This window comes from Mustelus asterias, chromosome 13 (assembly GCF_964213995.1).
Source record: "Mustelus asterias chromosome 13, sMusAst1.hap1.1, whole genome shotgun sequence".
In the NCBI taxonomy this organism is placed as follows: Eukaryota; Metazoa; Chordata; class Chondrichthyes; order Carcharhiniformes; family Triakidae; genus Mustelus; species Mustelus asterias.
The window spans coordinates 95,192,042-95,208,031 of NC_135813.1; positions in this window are offsets into that span (position 1 = coordinate 95,192,042).

The following is a 15,990-nucleotide window of genomic DNA, read 5'->3' on the forward strand; positions in this document are numbered from 1 at the left end:
GAAGGAGGAGGAGGTTCCACAAATAGGGGAGCTGAGCACAACAGTGCAAAAGATATGTGTTTGCAGCCGTCTTCAGGATGCTATAATCTATCATTGTGTGCTTAGCAACTATGTAGCCGTGGACACTAACCCAACACTGAGTCACTCCTGTTGTCCCCTTTAGTCAGTGGCTCAATAACACACTGACCATCAGAGATCCATCCAGTTTATTACTTTTAAAAGCTTCTGTGAACCGTAATCCATCTCGGCCTTCTGAGGGCCCAGCATCACAGATGTCAATTCAGTTCACTCTACGTGATATCAAGAAATGTGTGAAGGCACTGGATACTACAAAGGCCAAGGCTCTGACAACATTAGCAGTCCTTACTCAATAGTAACTTGCTCACTGGTATGAAAGCAAAATACTGCGGATGCTGGAATCTGAAACAAAAACAGAAAATGCTGCCAAATCTCAGCAGGTCTGACAGCATCTGTGGAGAGAAAATAGAGCCAACGTTTCAAGTCAGGATCCTGACACTCAGCATTGGCTCTGTTCTCTCTCCACAGATGCTCTCTGACCTCCTGAGGTTCACACAGTAAGAAGTTTAACAACACCAGGTTAAAGTCCAACAGGTTTATTTGGTAGCAAAAGCCACACAAGCTTTCGAAGCTCTAGGCCCCTTCTTTCAGGTGAGTGGGAATTCTGTTCACAAACAGAGCTTATAAAGACACAGACTCAATTTACATGAATAATGGTTGGAATGCAAATACTTACAACTAATCAAGTCTTTAAGAAACAAAACAATGGGAGTGGAGAGAGCATCAAGACAGGCTAAAAAGATGTGTATTGTCTCCAGACAAGACAGCCAGTGAAACTCTGCAGGTCCACGCAACTGTGGGAGTTACAAATAGTGTGAGGCTATCACCTCCTGAGGTTCGCCAGTATTTTCTGTACTTGCTTACTGATGCTCAGTTTGGGTTTCACCAGGGCTATTCGGCGCCTGAACTTGTTACAGCCTTGGTCCAAACATGGACAAAAGAGCTGAACTCGAGGTGAGGTGCAAGTGACTGTTCTTGACATCAGGCAGCATTTGACCAAGTGTGGCATTAAAAAGCCCGAGCAAAACTGGAGACAGTGAGTGGGGGGGAAATCTCCCCACTGGTTGGAATCATACCTAGCACAAAGGAAGTTGGTTGCTGTTGTTGATCAATCATCTCAGTCCTGGGAGGTCCTCAGGAATGCTCAAGGCCCAACCATCTTCAAACGCTTCATTAATAACCTTCTCACCATTGTAAAGTCAGAAGTGGGAATGTTCGCGGATTGCACCATGTTCAGTAACTTGACTCCTTAAATACTGAAGCAGTCAGTGTCCATATGTAGCAGGACTTTCACAACATTCAGGCTTGGGCTGATAAGTGGCAAGTTACATTTGTGCCAGAGAACTGTCAGGCAATGACCATCTCCAACAAGAGTGAATCCAACCATCTCCCCATGACATTTAATGCCTGGATGAATGCAGTTCCAATAACATTTGAAACTCGACACCATCCAGGACAAAGCAGCCTACTTGATTGGTACCCAATCCACCACCTTTAATTTGTACCACCATTGTTGAACAGTGGCAGCAATGTGTACAATCTACAAGATACACTGCAGCAACTCGCCAAGGCTCATTCGACAGCACCTTCCAAGTAGCAACCTCTACCAACAAGAAGGACAAGGGCAGCAGATGCATGGGAATGCTGTCACCTGCAAGATCCCCTCTAAGCCACCCAACCTCCTGACTTGGAGCTAAATCCTTCACTGTTGCGGGGTCAAAGTCCTGGTACTCCCTAACAGCACTGTGGGTGTACCTGCACTACATGGACTGCTGTGGCTCAAGAAGGTAGTTCACCACCACTACTTCAGGGTGAATTATGGATGGCAGTGAATGCTGGCCTAGCCAGTGATGCCTACATCCCGTGAAAGAATGAAAAATTCCTCGACTGCCAGTAGAAACAACCTCTCCGCTCCTCATGTTAACAAATCGCATTTTAACCTTGTGCATCAATGTTAAATGGGACAGTTGTGAATTTGACATTTATCTCATGGAATATGTTTATTTAGAAAGCTCTTTGCCTGCAAATAAATATTTAGTTTCTAACCTATCAATCGCGGGGTATTTAAATCCAAGGTGCTTATTTAAATAGTGCATCTTATCAGCCGCACTTCCAATATTTTGTGCCTTTCTGTCCTAAGATGTTTCATGGGAGTGGACAATAAGAAGATATGAGGGGATTGGCCGGTGACGTATTCCACAGCTAGATTTTGGGAACGTTTGAGTGAGCTAACTGGTCAGGCAGAAGGGATGAAGGAGAAATTGTGTACAAAACCAATCCAAAGGTAGGGTGAGGAAACTAGATCAGTTTCTGAATCATGAAGATGGGGACTGAGGATGTTGCAGAGTTTGGGTGGAGCAAGGCCATGGAGGGATTTGGAAAATGAGGATTTTGGTGTAAATTTATCTGAGACAAGAGCCCACCGCGATTCTTGAGGATAAGGAATGGTAGGTGAGTGTGATGGAGAGGAGGATTGAATGTGGGTGGTGGAGATCTTTGTTGATTGTAGTTTGGGAGATAGCTAAGAAGAATTTCAGTGTAATTCGCATCCAAGCTCAAAAAGCTTTGAGGTGACAGTTTGACCAGCAATGACACCGAGGCAAGAAAGGGGTGGCAAGAATGTTACGCAGGTGGAAATGAGCGCTCTTGATGATGGATATAATGTAATGTTTGAAGGTCAGCTCAGGCCAGCAGTCATATCCAACTTGGAATATGGGTACAATTTAGTCAGTTTCTACATGAGCGCAATAGTTAAAGGTTTTGCCAATGTCATGTTAGGAAAACTGATCATTCATTTGTATCGCAGAGTGGAGTTAAGTAGGTCGGGAGAGGTACAGCTGGGGACGCTCACGTGATTTTATGCTTATGTGGGTCATAGTAAGTGTTAGCATACAGATGAAAATTAGGAGGGGATCAGAGATGGAACTCTATCAATCTGGAGGTGATTGCAGAAGGGAAAGGCATTCCAGTGTATATACTGGCTACTGTGGAGTAAAGGGTTAACATCAAGAACATACATGATGTTGACAATGTCAGATCACATCATTGAGCAGAATGACTGATCTGGAAGGAGGAGAAGCTCTAACCTCGTGTTGAGGTCCAGGTGTGTAAATGCCTGCTGTAAGTGAAGAGTAATGGTTTTTTTTTTAGAAGTTCCAAACTTGAGCAGCATACTTTGGGAGGATAGACATTTCCCAAAAAATCCTCATCCGGATCTCATCTGCATAATAAAACATGGTGGCAGTGTTTGCGAGATCCAACAAGCCTTGAAAGGAAGGTACAGGGCTGGCAAGAAAGAGACCCATGAAGTAAGGACAAAGAAAAAATTAAGACTCACCAACCTGTCAGGAGCAGCAGATATAAGCCGAGACACAGAGCCAGGGACGGGCAGCAGTGAGCAATGCCAGAGCTTAACAGAAGCATAGAATCCACACTATCACTCCCAGAATCATTTCAGAGTGCAGAAAGCAGGCCCAGAGCTGGGATAACTGAAGAAAGAAGTTCATAAAGTATGGACCTGCTTCATGGTCAGCACACTATATTATGCAGTAAGCTCTGTGACTGATGATGTGATAGCAAGGCGGATAAGACTTCAACTTCTTATGAAGAAGTCCTGCAAGCTTTCAGCATTAGTCACAATTTGATAATAGAAAAATCTAAGTCAGCAAAGCCAGGTGAAAGCATAAAGACCGTTGATGATTAAATCTATAGGTTGGCAAGGAACTGCAGTTATGGAATCTCAAAGGATGAGCTGATATGTGACAGAATCATAGTCGGGGTTCTAGCTGAAGCATTATCAGATCTCTTCAGAGACGAGAGTTTAACATTAGTGAAAACAGTGCAGATTGTGAGGCAAACAGAATCTGGTGGTTTGTTTGAGTAGAAGGTCGCATGGAGGCTGTGAAAGAGGGGCAAACAAAACAAAAGTGTGCCAACTGCCATTTTAAAATGTCTGGAACCAACACAAATTCAAAGAATGTCCATTATGGTGTGGGTCAAAGTGCCACAGCCGTGGAAAATAGATCAAAACCGTTCACTCGCAAAAACTGACAACCTGTAAAAAGAGGGAGAAAATTTAAAACAGGGCTACATACAGGAAGTGAAAGAATCGAGCAGAGGAACTAACCCTCCTGGGGGATGTAAATAATACTGAATATCAAGTCTTGGAGTATTAAACTCAAAATGAATGGGCACCGCATGGAGACCGGAGCAGGAGTTTCTGATTTATCATTGTGAAGTCAAACGGCGCAAACAGATTACATTGCAACCCTTAATCAAGTGACAAGGTCCTTGAGGGTCAACTTTAAAAGTGAAAGGCAGAGCTGGAATATAAAAACCAGGGAGTCCTCTAACCTCTGTGTCATTCAAAATCAAGTGTACTCTTTACTGAGCAGGAAGGCACATTCCTTATGGTATGTATAAGGCACACTGATCCCTGTTCTCGTCTACTTTGTTTTAATAATCTTCAAAATCCTACGGGTTTCTGTACTCCCTTCTACACACACACAAACTTGAAAAGGTATAAAGTGGCTGATGTGAGCTACAGCAGTACATGTCAAAATTAATTTCCAAAGTTGTTCACAGGATTAGGGAAGTTAAAGACCAAGAACCATATTACCCACAACCGGCTGCCTAAACCAATTTGCCTCTTTACACTGAGAAACATCCCCCTCTCACACATGTATAAAGTCAAGGGTGACATTTAAAAGATCCAGCTGCAAGGGGTAATGCATCAATCACGACATCAACAGGAATGGTTACAGTCCTAAAGTCAATTAGCTCCACAAGAAACTGCATGGATTTCACTCACCTAACACATCATGGAGAGGGTGACCCACTCAATCACTTCAGTGGATCAGTGCCTTGCCAAACTAGCCAACAGTACTTTACTTACAATGGATGCACAGTGGCAGCAATGTGTACCATCTACAAGATGCACTGCATAAACTCACCAGCTCCTTAGACAGCACCTTCTAAACCCATGGCTGCTACTATCTAGAAGAACAAGGGCAGCAGATGCATGGGAACACCACCACCTGGAGGTTCCCCTCCAAGCCATACACCATCCTGAATTGGAAGTATATCGCTGTTCCATCTGTGTCGCTGGGTCAAAATCCTGGAACTCCCTAACAGTAGTGTGGATGTACCTACACCACATGTAGGTGTAGTTCAATGATCCACTTTGGTAGGAGGGATAGATGTGCGGATTACTTCTTAAACGGTAAAATGTTAGAAAGTGTAAATGTACAAAAGAACCTTGTAAATAGTCACTGAAGGCTAACATGCAGGTGCAACAGGCAATTAGGAAGGCTAATGGTTCTTTGGCCTTTATTGCGAGAGGGTTTGAGTACAGGAGTAGTGAAATCTTGCTTCAATTGTAAATACACTTGGTTAGACCTCACCCGGCATGGATGTGTGCAGTTTTGGTCCTTTTACCTGAGGAAGGATATCATTGCCATAGATGGAATGTAACAAAAGATCTCTAGACTTGTTCCTGGGATGGCAGAACTGTCCTATGAGATTGAGGAAACGGGGCCCAAATTTTAGACTTTCAAAGAATGAGAGGTAATCTGAATAAAGCTTACAAGATATTTAAAGGGATAGACAGGGTAGATCTTTCCCCTGATGGGGGAAGTCTAGAACTGGGGACACACCTTTAAAGTAAGGGGGAAGCATCTTGACATTAAGATGAGAATTTGCTTTGCAAGGAGGGCTGTAAATCTTGGGAATTCTCTACCCCACAGGGCTGTGGAAGTTGAGTCATTGAGTGTGTTTAAAGCAGAGATTGACATTTCTAAATGCCAATGGTGTAAAAGGAGATGGGGGTCGTGGGGGGCAGCAGAGGCATTGAAGTCGATGATCAGCCATGATCATATTGAATGGTGAAGCAGGTTTGAAGGGTTGAATGGCCGACTTCTCCTATGTTCCTAAGACAGTTCACCATCACCTTCTGGCGGGTGATGGGCAATAAATGCTGGTTCAGACAGAAAGACTCATCCATAAATTAACCCCCAAAAAATTGAACGCAGACAGTGATTTTGTGCGGTAAGCAGCCCGGAACAAAAGCTCAAACCCTTTAACATCATGAGCTACGAGAGGGTGAAACAGCATGAGAAAGAACAGAGAAATCAGAATTTGAATCATGGACATAGAGCACATGAGTTACCAGTGCTGAAGCCCAGGGAGAGATTATGGGTCTGAGACCAACAGAAGGAAGGCACAATCATTGAAAAACTCCAGAACCAATCTCGCCCAGGATTCAGCCAGACCAGGGTATCATAAGGCGATAACAGCAGACCCTCAATATCCTTGGAGAGGAAGCCAATGGAAACTTGGGTTTACAGCTAAAATCCTGATGATGAAGAAGATGATCTCAAACAATGATGAGACAGAGAACAGGAATGAGATGGAGAATCTGGTGAATTGGTGCGGCAACAATAATCTCTCCCTCAATGTCAACAAAACAAAGGAGATTGTCATCAACTTCAGGAAACGTAAAGGAGAACAGGCCCCTGTCTACATCAACGGGAATGAAGTAGAAAGGGTCGAGAGCTTTAAGTTTTTAGGTGTCCAGATCACCAACAATCTGTCCTGGTCCCCCCATGCCAACGCTATAGTCAAGGAAGCCCACCAACGCCTCTACTTTCTCAGAAGACTAAGGAAATTTGACATGTCAGCTACGACTCTCACCACCTTTTACAGATGCACCATAGAAAGCATTCTTTCTGGTTGTATCACAGCTTGGTATGGCTCCTGCTTTGCCCATGACCGCAAGGAACTACAAAAGGTCGTGAATGCAGCCCAATCCATCATGCAAACCAGCCTCCCATCCATTGACTCTGTCTACACTTCCTGCTGCCTCAGCAAAGCTGCCAGCATAATTAAGGACCCCACACACCCCGGACATTCTCTCTTCCACCTTCTTCCTTCGGGAAAAAGATACAAAAGTCTGGGGTTACGTACCAACCGACTCAAGAACAGCTTCTTCCCTGCTGCCATCAGACTTTTGAATGGACTTACCTTGCATTAAGTTGATCTTTCTCTACACCCTAGCTGTGACTGTAACATTACATTTTGCACTCTCTTATTTCCTTCTCTATGAACGGTATGTTTTTTCTGTATAGCGCGCAAGAAACAATACTTTTCACTGTATGTTAATACATGTGACAATAATAAATCAAAGCAAAAGAAAAACTTACTACTCGCTTGTGATGTTATAGGGTTTGGGCTTTGTTCTTGGCTGCTCACGGCACAAGAGAGTTAGAAATCATTTCTTCTCTGGAGCGAGTAATGTCTAGCTATCAGACTGATTAAAATGCTCTTGCACACAACATTTGGTTATTCCTAGATGGTCTTGGTGAAGTCTTTGAAGATGATCAAACTGAAGCAATCCCGGTATGCCTGTCCTCTTGTTGAAGACTAGTCAGCCATCAATGACTGTGAGGTGCTGGAGTATCAGATTAATGGGGATTAGTCTGGCCATTCTTCCAGACGATATTCTCTTGCTGGGTTTGCTACAAGCTTTCCAACCACCCAGGAGAAAAATACTCAGAACGACAAAATACAAAATACCCTTGACCTCAAAAGGTGATCAGGGTGTGATTAGAGAGATTGGTCAATGCACCTCATGTGCCTGGGATGGGTGCAGCTCCAACAACACTCAAGAAGCTTGACACCATCCAGAACAAAGTAGCCCCCTTGATTGGCACCACATCCACAAATATCCACCTGCTCCACCACCGACGCACAGTGACAGAAGTGTGTACCATCTACAAAATGCACTGTAGGAACTCACCAAAACTTCATAAAAGCACCTTCCAAACCCACAACCACTACCATCTAGAAGGCCGAGGGCTGCAGATACCTGGGAACATCACCGCCTGGAAGGTCCTCTCCAAGACATTCACCATCCTGACTTGGAACTATATCGCAGTTCCTTTACTGTCACTGGGTCAAAATCCTGAAACATCCTCCTGAGCTCAGTATCAACTTCAAGGGAAATTAGGGATGGAAATAAATGCTGGTCTAGCCAGCAACACCCATACCCCGTGAATTAATAAAAAAAATTCTGAAGCCTGAGAAGTGGGGAGCTGTAGGAGGATGTAAATATGATGGGGATAAAGACTTGGAGGAAGATATCGAGTGAAGGTTAATATCAGAAGCATACATGCTGATGTAATGATGCTACCATGCCAGATCACGTGATTGAATAGTAAGAGATCTCCATGGGACCTTTCCTGCTGTAAATAAAGAGTCATTGGCTTTGAGAAACTACACGGTCGAGCAGCATACTTAGGAAGAATGGATAATTCCTAAAAACCCTTGCCTGGAGCCTGACCACACAACGATACAACCACCTTGTGGTCCATATGAGTGAAATCATAAGGCCGACCATGATAAAGAGATGGGAGATGGCCTAGTCAATTGGGTCCAAAGCTATGGAGAGATATGGATGGACAAGAAATGTTACGGTTGCAGTTTTCCTATCTGGAATAGTAAATGATGCCACCTCGATGCTTGTAGCTACGGTGCAAATCAGCCTATCATGGATAGACTGGGTGAGGTGAGAATTGAGCTGTGTGGTAACTAGTTTAATTTTGAAAAGGAATGGGAGGATAGCCAGTGGGTTTAGTTGAAGATGAAGGAAGCGTTGAGGATATGTTTGAGAAGCAGTGTGATGGCCATTTTTGAAGAAAGTGTCTGTCCAAAGAAGCAGGAAACAGTTGGCCCAAGGAATAATAGTTGGGTGCCCAGGAGCTGGATCGAGGGCATAGGCTTCATGGAGATGGGTCTGGTGGGATGGTGAGTAGTGGGGGTGGAAAACAGAGAAGATGTAACAAAAGTGGATTCCAGGACAGAGAGGTCCGGAAGCAGTGGGATTGGATGTGGCTTAGATGAAGTTTCAAGTTTATTTATTAGTGTCACAAGTAGGCTTACATTAACACTGCAATAAAGTTATTGTGAAAATCCCCTAGTCGCCACACGCCTGTTCGGGTACACTAAGGGAGAAATTAGCATGGCCAGTGCACCAAACCAGCACATCTTTCGGACAGGTGCCTTCAGTTTCGATGGCAGATTCCAAGAACTCCTCACACTTAATGTTGCAAGTGATCATTGAAGGAGGAAGGTAATCAGAGAAGAGAACTCTCGCATCAGCCTTATTTTGTGAGGTGATTGCAGTCCAGTGAGAGGATGTAATTGCTGAGGGAAACAACGTTTGCTTGAGGAGGTCAAATGTGACCTGGCGGTGAATGGCCAAGTTAGCTGTGCATTTATTCAGGTTGGCAGACCAATTAAGTAAGAATGTGAATCTGACGACCATCAGTAGGAATGAAAGATTTCTGGTAGGAATAGGTGTCAATGGTCAAAATAAAAGGGCTGTCGTGCAGGTTAATGAGAGGAAGCAATGTTGTGATGGGAAGCAGGACAGAGGAGAGGAGAGTGGGGTAGATTTTGTTTTGTGGTTGAGATGACTTGGGGCGGCACAGTGGGGAGGGGGAGGCATGGTGGCACGGTGGGGGAGCACAGTGGCACAGTGGGAGGGCGGCATGGTGGCACAGTGGGGGAGCACAGTGGCACAGTGGGAGGGCGGCATGGTGGCACAGTGGGGGGCGGCACGGCAGCGCAGTGGTTAGCACTGCTGCCTCACAGTGCCAGGGACCTGGGTTCAATTCCAGCCTTAGATCACTGGCTGTGTGCAGTCTGCACGTTCTCCCCGTGTCTGCGTGGGCTTCCTCCGGGTGCTCCGGTTTCCTCCCACACTCCAAAGATGTGCTGGTTAGGTTGATTGGCCATGCTGAACTAACCCTAGTGTCAAGGGGATTAGCAAGGTAAGTACGAGGAGTTGTGGGAATAGGGCTTGGGTGGGATGGTGGTCAGTGCAGACTCGATGGGCTGAATGGCCTCTTTCTGCACTGTAGGGATTCTATGATGCTGGGGATCATGTAACTCATTAGAGAAAGCTGTCCACGACAGAAGCACCGCATGTCGACGTGTGAGGGCCAGGGTAGGGACCTTTGGTGTAAATTGTCCTGCAGTATTGGGTCGAATGAGGCTTTGAGAACTGTGAGCTGACGTGATACTGAGAAATTGGATGTAGTTGAAATAAGTGCCTGGCACAAACTGAAAAAAAATGAGAAGCGGAACTTGCTGAGTGATTTAGGAGGTTGGCAGAGAAATTTAATGTCAGAGTCAGATTTTCAGTTTAGGAGCAGGTTAAAACTCACGACTCTGCCTAAACAGCACGCTGCAACTCCAACCTCTGAACTCACTCTGCTGCACCTATAATGACATTCCCAACTCTTCACTTTGGGTCCCCAGTCTCTTAAACAATTTCTAATCTGCTCCATTGATAAACCTCTATTAGGGTTGCCCATGCTAAAAATTGCCCCTTAGTGTCCCGGGATGCGTAGTTTAGAGGGATTAGTGGGTAAATATGTAGGGATATGGGGCTAGGGCCTGGGTGGGATTGTGGCCGGTGAAGTGTGTTTGCTTCTTCAGTAAAGATTGAGAATATATAAATTTAGGCGGAGTATAAATGACTGAAACAGAGTAGCTGTGTCTTGCAGAGCCATTTCACACGTTCAGCTCAGCTGCAAGAAAAAGTTGGACTTGAGGAAGTTTGATGCTTCACAGGAAACCTGCACTCGGACAAGTTGTCGGTTGAGTGAGTCATCGTGCTGCTGATCTTCAGCCAGGTGGAAGTGGTGAAGAGCCCGGTTCCAGCACCATGAGCTGTGAAAGACAGCAGCGCACAGCTCTGGCTGCTGTCATTCAACTTTAGATTGGCCTTCGCTTTAACAAGTCGCTTCGTAATGTTCTGTCATTGGGCTGGCATTATCTCTACTTGCGTTAACGATGATCATGCAATGTGTCCTGCTGTGATATCCACCCTAGACAAATCTCAAAGGACGGTCTGCAGAGAGGACAGAAGTGGAATATCTCTCAGATCTCACCAATAGCGACAGTGGGCAATTAGAAGGTAGCTTCCTTTAATATCTGTGCAATGGCATTGCAAGTGGATTCAAAAAGGATGCGCTAACAGTGTTACCCCAGAGGTTGGAGCACTTCTTTCGCCTTCGGAGCATTACTTTAGGCTTTCCAAACCCACATACTGCTCCCATGAGAAGAAAACATTTTTAGCAATTGCTTTGTTTTCCTCATAATCCCCTTACTCTTTCCCTTCTCCTCTCCAAATCAAATCTTTGCTTATTACATTTAGAACGGTTGAGAAATACATATTATTTAGGACCTTCTGACTTGGAGACAGGTGAACAGACGCTGAGCCACAGCTGATAAACAGGCACCGAGTTTACCAGAACTTCAGTGTTCCAAATCAGTGAGTTGCCCGCCAATACTGGAAACTCCTCTACAACTTACCTATAACATTTAATGAGACCTGATCATCAAAATGGCAATGGATGGGCAGACCTAGTCTTTGAACCGACACCCTCACCAAAAAAACACATTATCATAGAATCCCTACAGTGCAGAAGGAGGCCATTCGGCCCATCGAGTCTGCACCAACCACAATCCCACCCAGATCCTATTCCCGTAACACCTCATATTTACCCTGCTAATCCCCCTGACACTAGAGTTAATTTTTCAAGGCCAATCAACCTAATCCGCACATCTTTGGACCGTGGGAGAAAACCGGAGCACCCGGAAGAAACCCAAGCAGACACGGGGAGAATGTGCAAACTCCACACGAGGATGGAATTGCGCCCAGGCATTGTGAGGCAGCAGTGCTAACAACTGTGACACTGTGCCGCCTACAAGCAGACACTGCTGCTGCGCTGTCGTGGAACCTGGCAGCTCCCCATCGGGGACTTGAACCCCGGTCTTCCACGTGACAAGTGGGGATACTGACCTCTACACTAACGAAGAAGTTGCTAAATTATCTTCTCATTTCACTGAGGTTGGTTTATTATTAGGTTGTGTAACAGACCAAGTGCCGTGTTGTTACCACACTGAGATCAGCTAAAAGCCCCCGAGGTAGAATATGGGTGCTTTCCAGCGTCATGCATGTGCCAGCAGCTCCAAAGTATTTTCACAGGATGTGAATCCCAATAAAGAGATGAGCAATTGTCAACAGAGCAAAAGAATACATCATCCTGCTAATAGAAACACCTTGGGGTAAACGCTTGCACCATCCAGGGAAGACATACATATGTTAATCTGAGAACTAGCAGAAACCAAGGGGACAAACAGCCAAATATACTGAGAGAATCTTCAGACGGAAAGAATGATATTATTGATATTCTGTGGGAACAGGAGGCAGATTCCATCTGTAAGCCCGTTCTAGCTGGCAGACCAGAGGCAACAGCTTTGGATACTGTTAGAAGGGATGATCTCTCAGGAGAAGGTAGCAACAGCCAAATTTATTGCGCCATGGTTGGCTCTGTAAAAGCTTCTTTAGGAATGTGAAGAGAAAAGATTGGTGAAGACAAATGTGGGTCCCTTACAGTCAGAAATAGGGGAATTTATAATGGGGAACAAAGAAATGGCTGAGCAACTAAATACATACTTTGGTTCTGTCATCACAAAGGAGGACACAAATAAGTTACCAGAAATGTTGTGGGGCACAGGGTTTAGTGAAAGGGTGGAACTAAAGGAAATCAGTATTGGTAGGGAAATGTTTTAGGGGAAACGCATGGGATTGAAGGTGGATAAATCTCCAGGGCCTGAGAATCTACATCCCAGAGTACTTAAGGAAGTGACCCTAGAAATCATGGATGCGTTGGTGGTCATCTTCCAAGATTCTATAGACTCTGGAACCATTCCTACAGATTGGAAGGAAGCTAATGTAACCCAACTGGTTAAAAAGAGAGGTAGAGAGAAAGCAATTAATTATCTGCCAGTCAACCATTTGTCAGTAGTGGGGAAAATCCTAGAGTTTTTATAAAAGATTTAATAGCAGAGCACTTGGGAAACAGTGGCAGGATTGGACAGAGTCAGCATGGATTTATGAAAGGAAACCATGCTTAACAAATCTACTGGAATTCTTTGAGAATGTAACTCGTAGAGTTGATGAGGGGGAGCCAGTGGATGTGGTTTATTTGGATTTTCGGAAGACTTTCAACAAGATCCTACGTAAAAAATAAAATGATGCAGTTATAGAGGGCCTTGGTGAGACCACACCCCGAATATTGTGTTCCGTTCTGGTCTCTTATCTGAGGAAGGATAGAAAGAATCATAGAAACACTTCAGTACAGAAAGAGGTCATTCGGCCCATCGAGTCTGCACCGACCACAATCCCACCCAGGCCCTATCCCCATATCCCTACATATTCACCCACTAATCCCTCTAACCTACGCATCTCAGGACACTAAGGGCAATTTTTAGCATGGCCAATCAACCTAATCTGCACACCTTTGGACTGTGGGAGGAAACCGGAGCACCCGGAGGAAACCCACGCAGACACGAGGAGAATGTGCAAACTCCACACAGACAGTGACCCAAGCCGGGAATCGAACCCAGGTCCCTGGAGCTGTGAAACAGCAGTGCTAACCACTGTGCCACCGTGCCACCCCTGTTGTTGCTATAGAGGGAGTGCAGCAAAGGTTTACTAGACTGATTCCTGAGATGGCAGAACTGACGTATGAGGAGAGATTGAGTCGGTTAGGATTGTACTCACTGGAGTTTAGAAGAATGAGAGGGGGGGATCTCATAGAAACCTATAAAATTCTAACAGAACATGATAGGACAGATTCAAGAAGGAAGATCCCAATGGTGGGGGAGTCCAGAACCATGGCTCCCAGTCTGAGGATATGGGGTAAACCATTTAGGACAGAGATGAGAAGAAATTTCTTCCCCCAGAGGAATTCTTTACCACAGGAAGCAGTTGAGGCCAAAACATTGTATGTTTTCAAGAAGGAGCTAGATATAGCTCTTGGGGCTAAAGGAATCAAAGGATATGCGGGGAAAATGGGAAGAGCTTATTGAATTGGATGATCAGCCATGATCATAATAAATGGTGGAGGATGTGCGAAGGGCTGAATGGCCTACTCCTGCCCCTATTATCTATGTTTCTAAATCATTAAAATTACCAATGCAAGTTGATCAGACTATAGAAAATGCAACCAAAACACCTGTATTTATTTCAAGTAGAATATAATTGAAAAACAGAGAAGCTATGTAAAACTTATGTTAAAGTTATGTTAAGAACGGCACGGTAGCACAGTGGTTAGCACTGCTGCTTCACAGCGCCAGGGACCTGGGTTCGATTCCCGGCTTGGGTCACTGTCTGTGTGGAGTCTGCACATTCTCCCCGTGTCTGTGTGGATTTCCTCCGGGTGCTCCGGTTTCTTCCCACAATCCAAAGACGTGCTGATTAAGTGCATTGGCTATGCTAAATTCTCCCTCGATGGACCCAAACAGGCGTCGGAGTGTGGCGACTAGGGGATTTTCACAGTAACTTCAATGCAGTGTGTAAAATGTAAGATACTTGTGATAAATAAATAAATAATAAACTGATGTAGAACCTTGGTTAGAGCACACAGTACTGTGAACAAGTCTCCATATTACAAAAAGGATCTAGAAACACAGAAGGTGAAAGTAAGATTTAGAACAGAGGGGGTTTAACTATTGGGAAAGATTGAACCGACTTAGACTGTTTTCATGCAAACTATATAAACTGAGAGGTGACCCATTTGAGATCTCCAAATTATAAAGGACTGATATTTCAATTTGTGGCAAAATCCAACACAAGGTGTTATAATTAAAAGAAAGTTATCAATAAATCCAATCAGGAAATGAGTAATTTCTTTATCCAGGAATAGTGATGTATGTAAAGGGGAAACTAACTAAACAAGAGGGAGAGGAAAATAGAATGGGTGTGTATATTTGTGATGCAAAAGGTATGGGACTATGTGGTTAAGCCTGTGGGTCTTTATCTGTCTGTCGTTGATTATACATGTTGGTAGAGTTCGGGCTCCAGATCAGAAACCCCAAGATATATCTATGAAGCCAGATTAGACCCCCAACATACAATCTACTTAGTGTGAGAATAAGATGTTTTACCTCAATCATGATTCTACTGACACACTGAGAAGTTTTTATCACAACAAACTTCATTTAGCATTATTAAACTAAACATAATTAAGCTCAGTTTAATTATAACAAATGAATTAGCTTAACCTTTAGCAATACTTAAACATAGAACAAACAAAGAACAAAAAACAATACAGCACAGGAACAGGCCCTTCGGCCCTCCAAGCCCGCGCCGCTCCCTGGTCCAAACTAGACCATTTTTTTGTATCCCTCCATTCCCACTCCGTTCATGTGGCTATCTAGATAAGTCTTAAACGTTCCCAGTGTGTCCACCTCCACCACCTTGCCCAGCAGCGCATTCCAGGCCCCCACCACCCTCTGTGTAAAATACGTCCTTCTGATATCCGTGTTAAACCTCCCCCCCTTCACCTTGAACCTATGACCCCTCGTGAATGTCACCACCGACCTGGGAAAAAGCTTCCCACCGTTCACCCTATCTATGCCTTTCATAATTTTATACACCTCTATTAGGTCACCCCCTCATCCTCCGTCTTTCCAGTGAGAACAACCCCAGTTTACCCAATCTCTCCTCATAACTAAACCCTTTCATACCAGGCAACATCCTGGTAAACCTCCTCTGCACTCTCTCTAAAGCTTCCACGTCCTTCTGGTAGTGTGGTGACCAGAACTGGGCGCAGTATTCCAAATGCGGCCGAACCAACTGCAACATCAGACCCCAACTTTTATACTCTATGCCCCGTCCTATAAAGGCAAGCATGCCATTGCCTTATTCACTACCTTCTCCACCTGTGACGTCACCTTCAAGGATCTGTGGACTTGCACACCCAGGTCCCTCTGCGTATCTACACCCTTTATGGTTCTGCCATTTATCGTATAGCTCCCCCCTACATTAGTTCTACC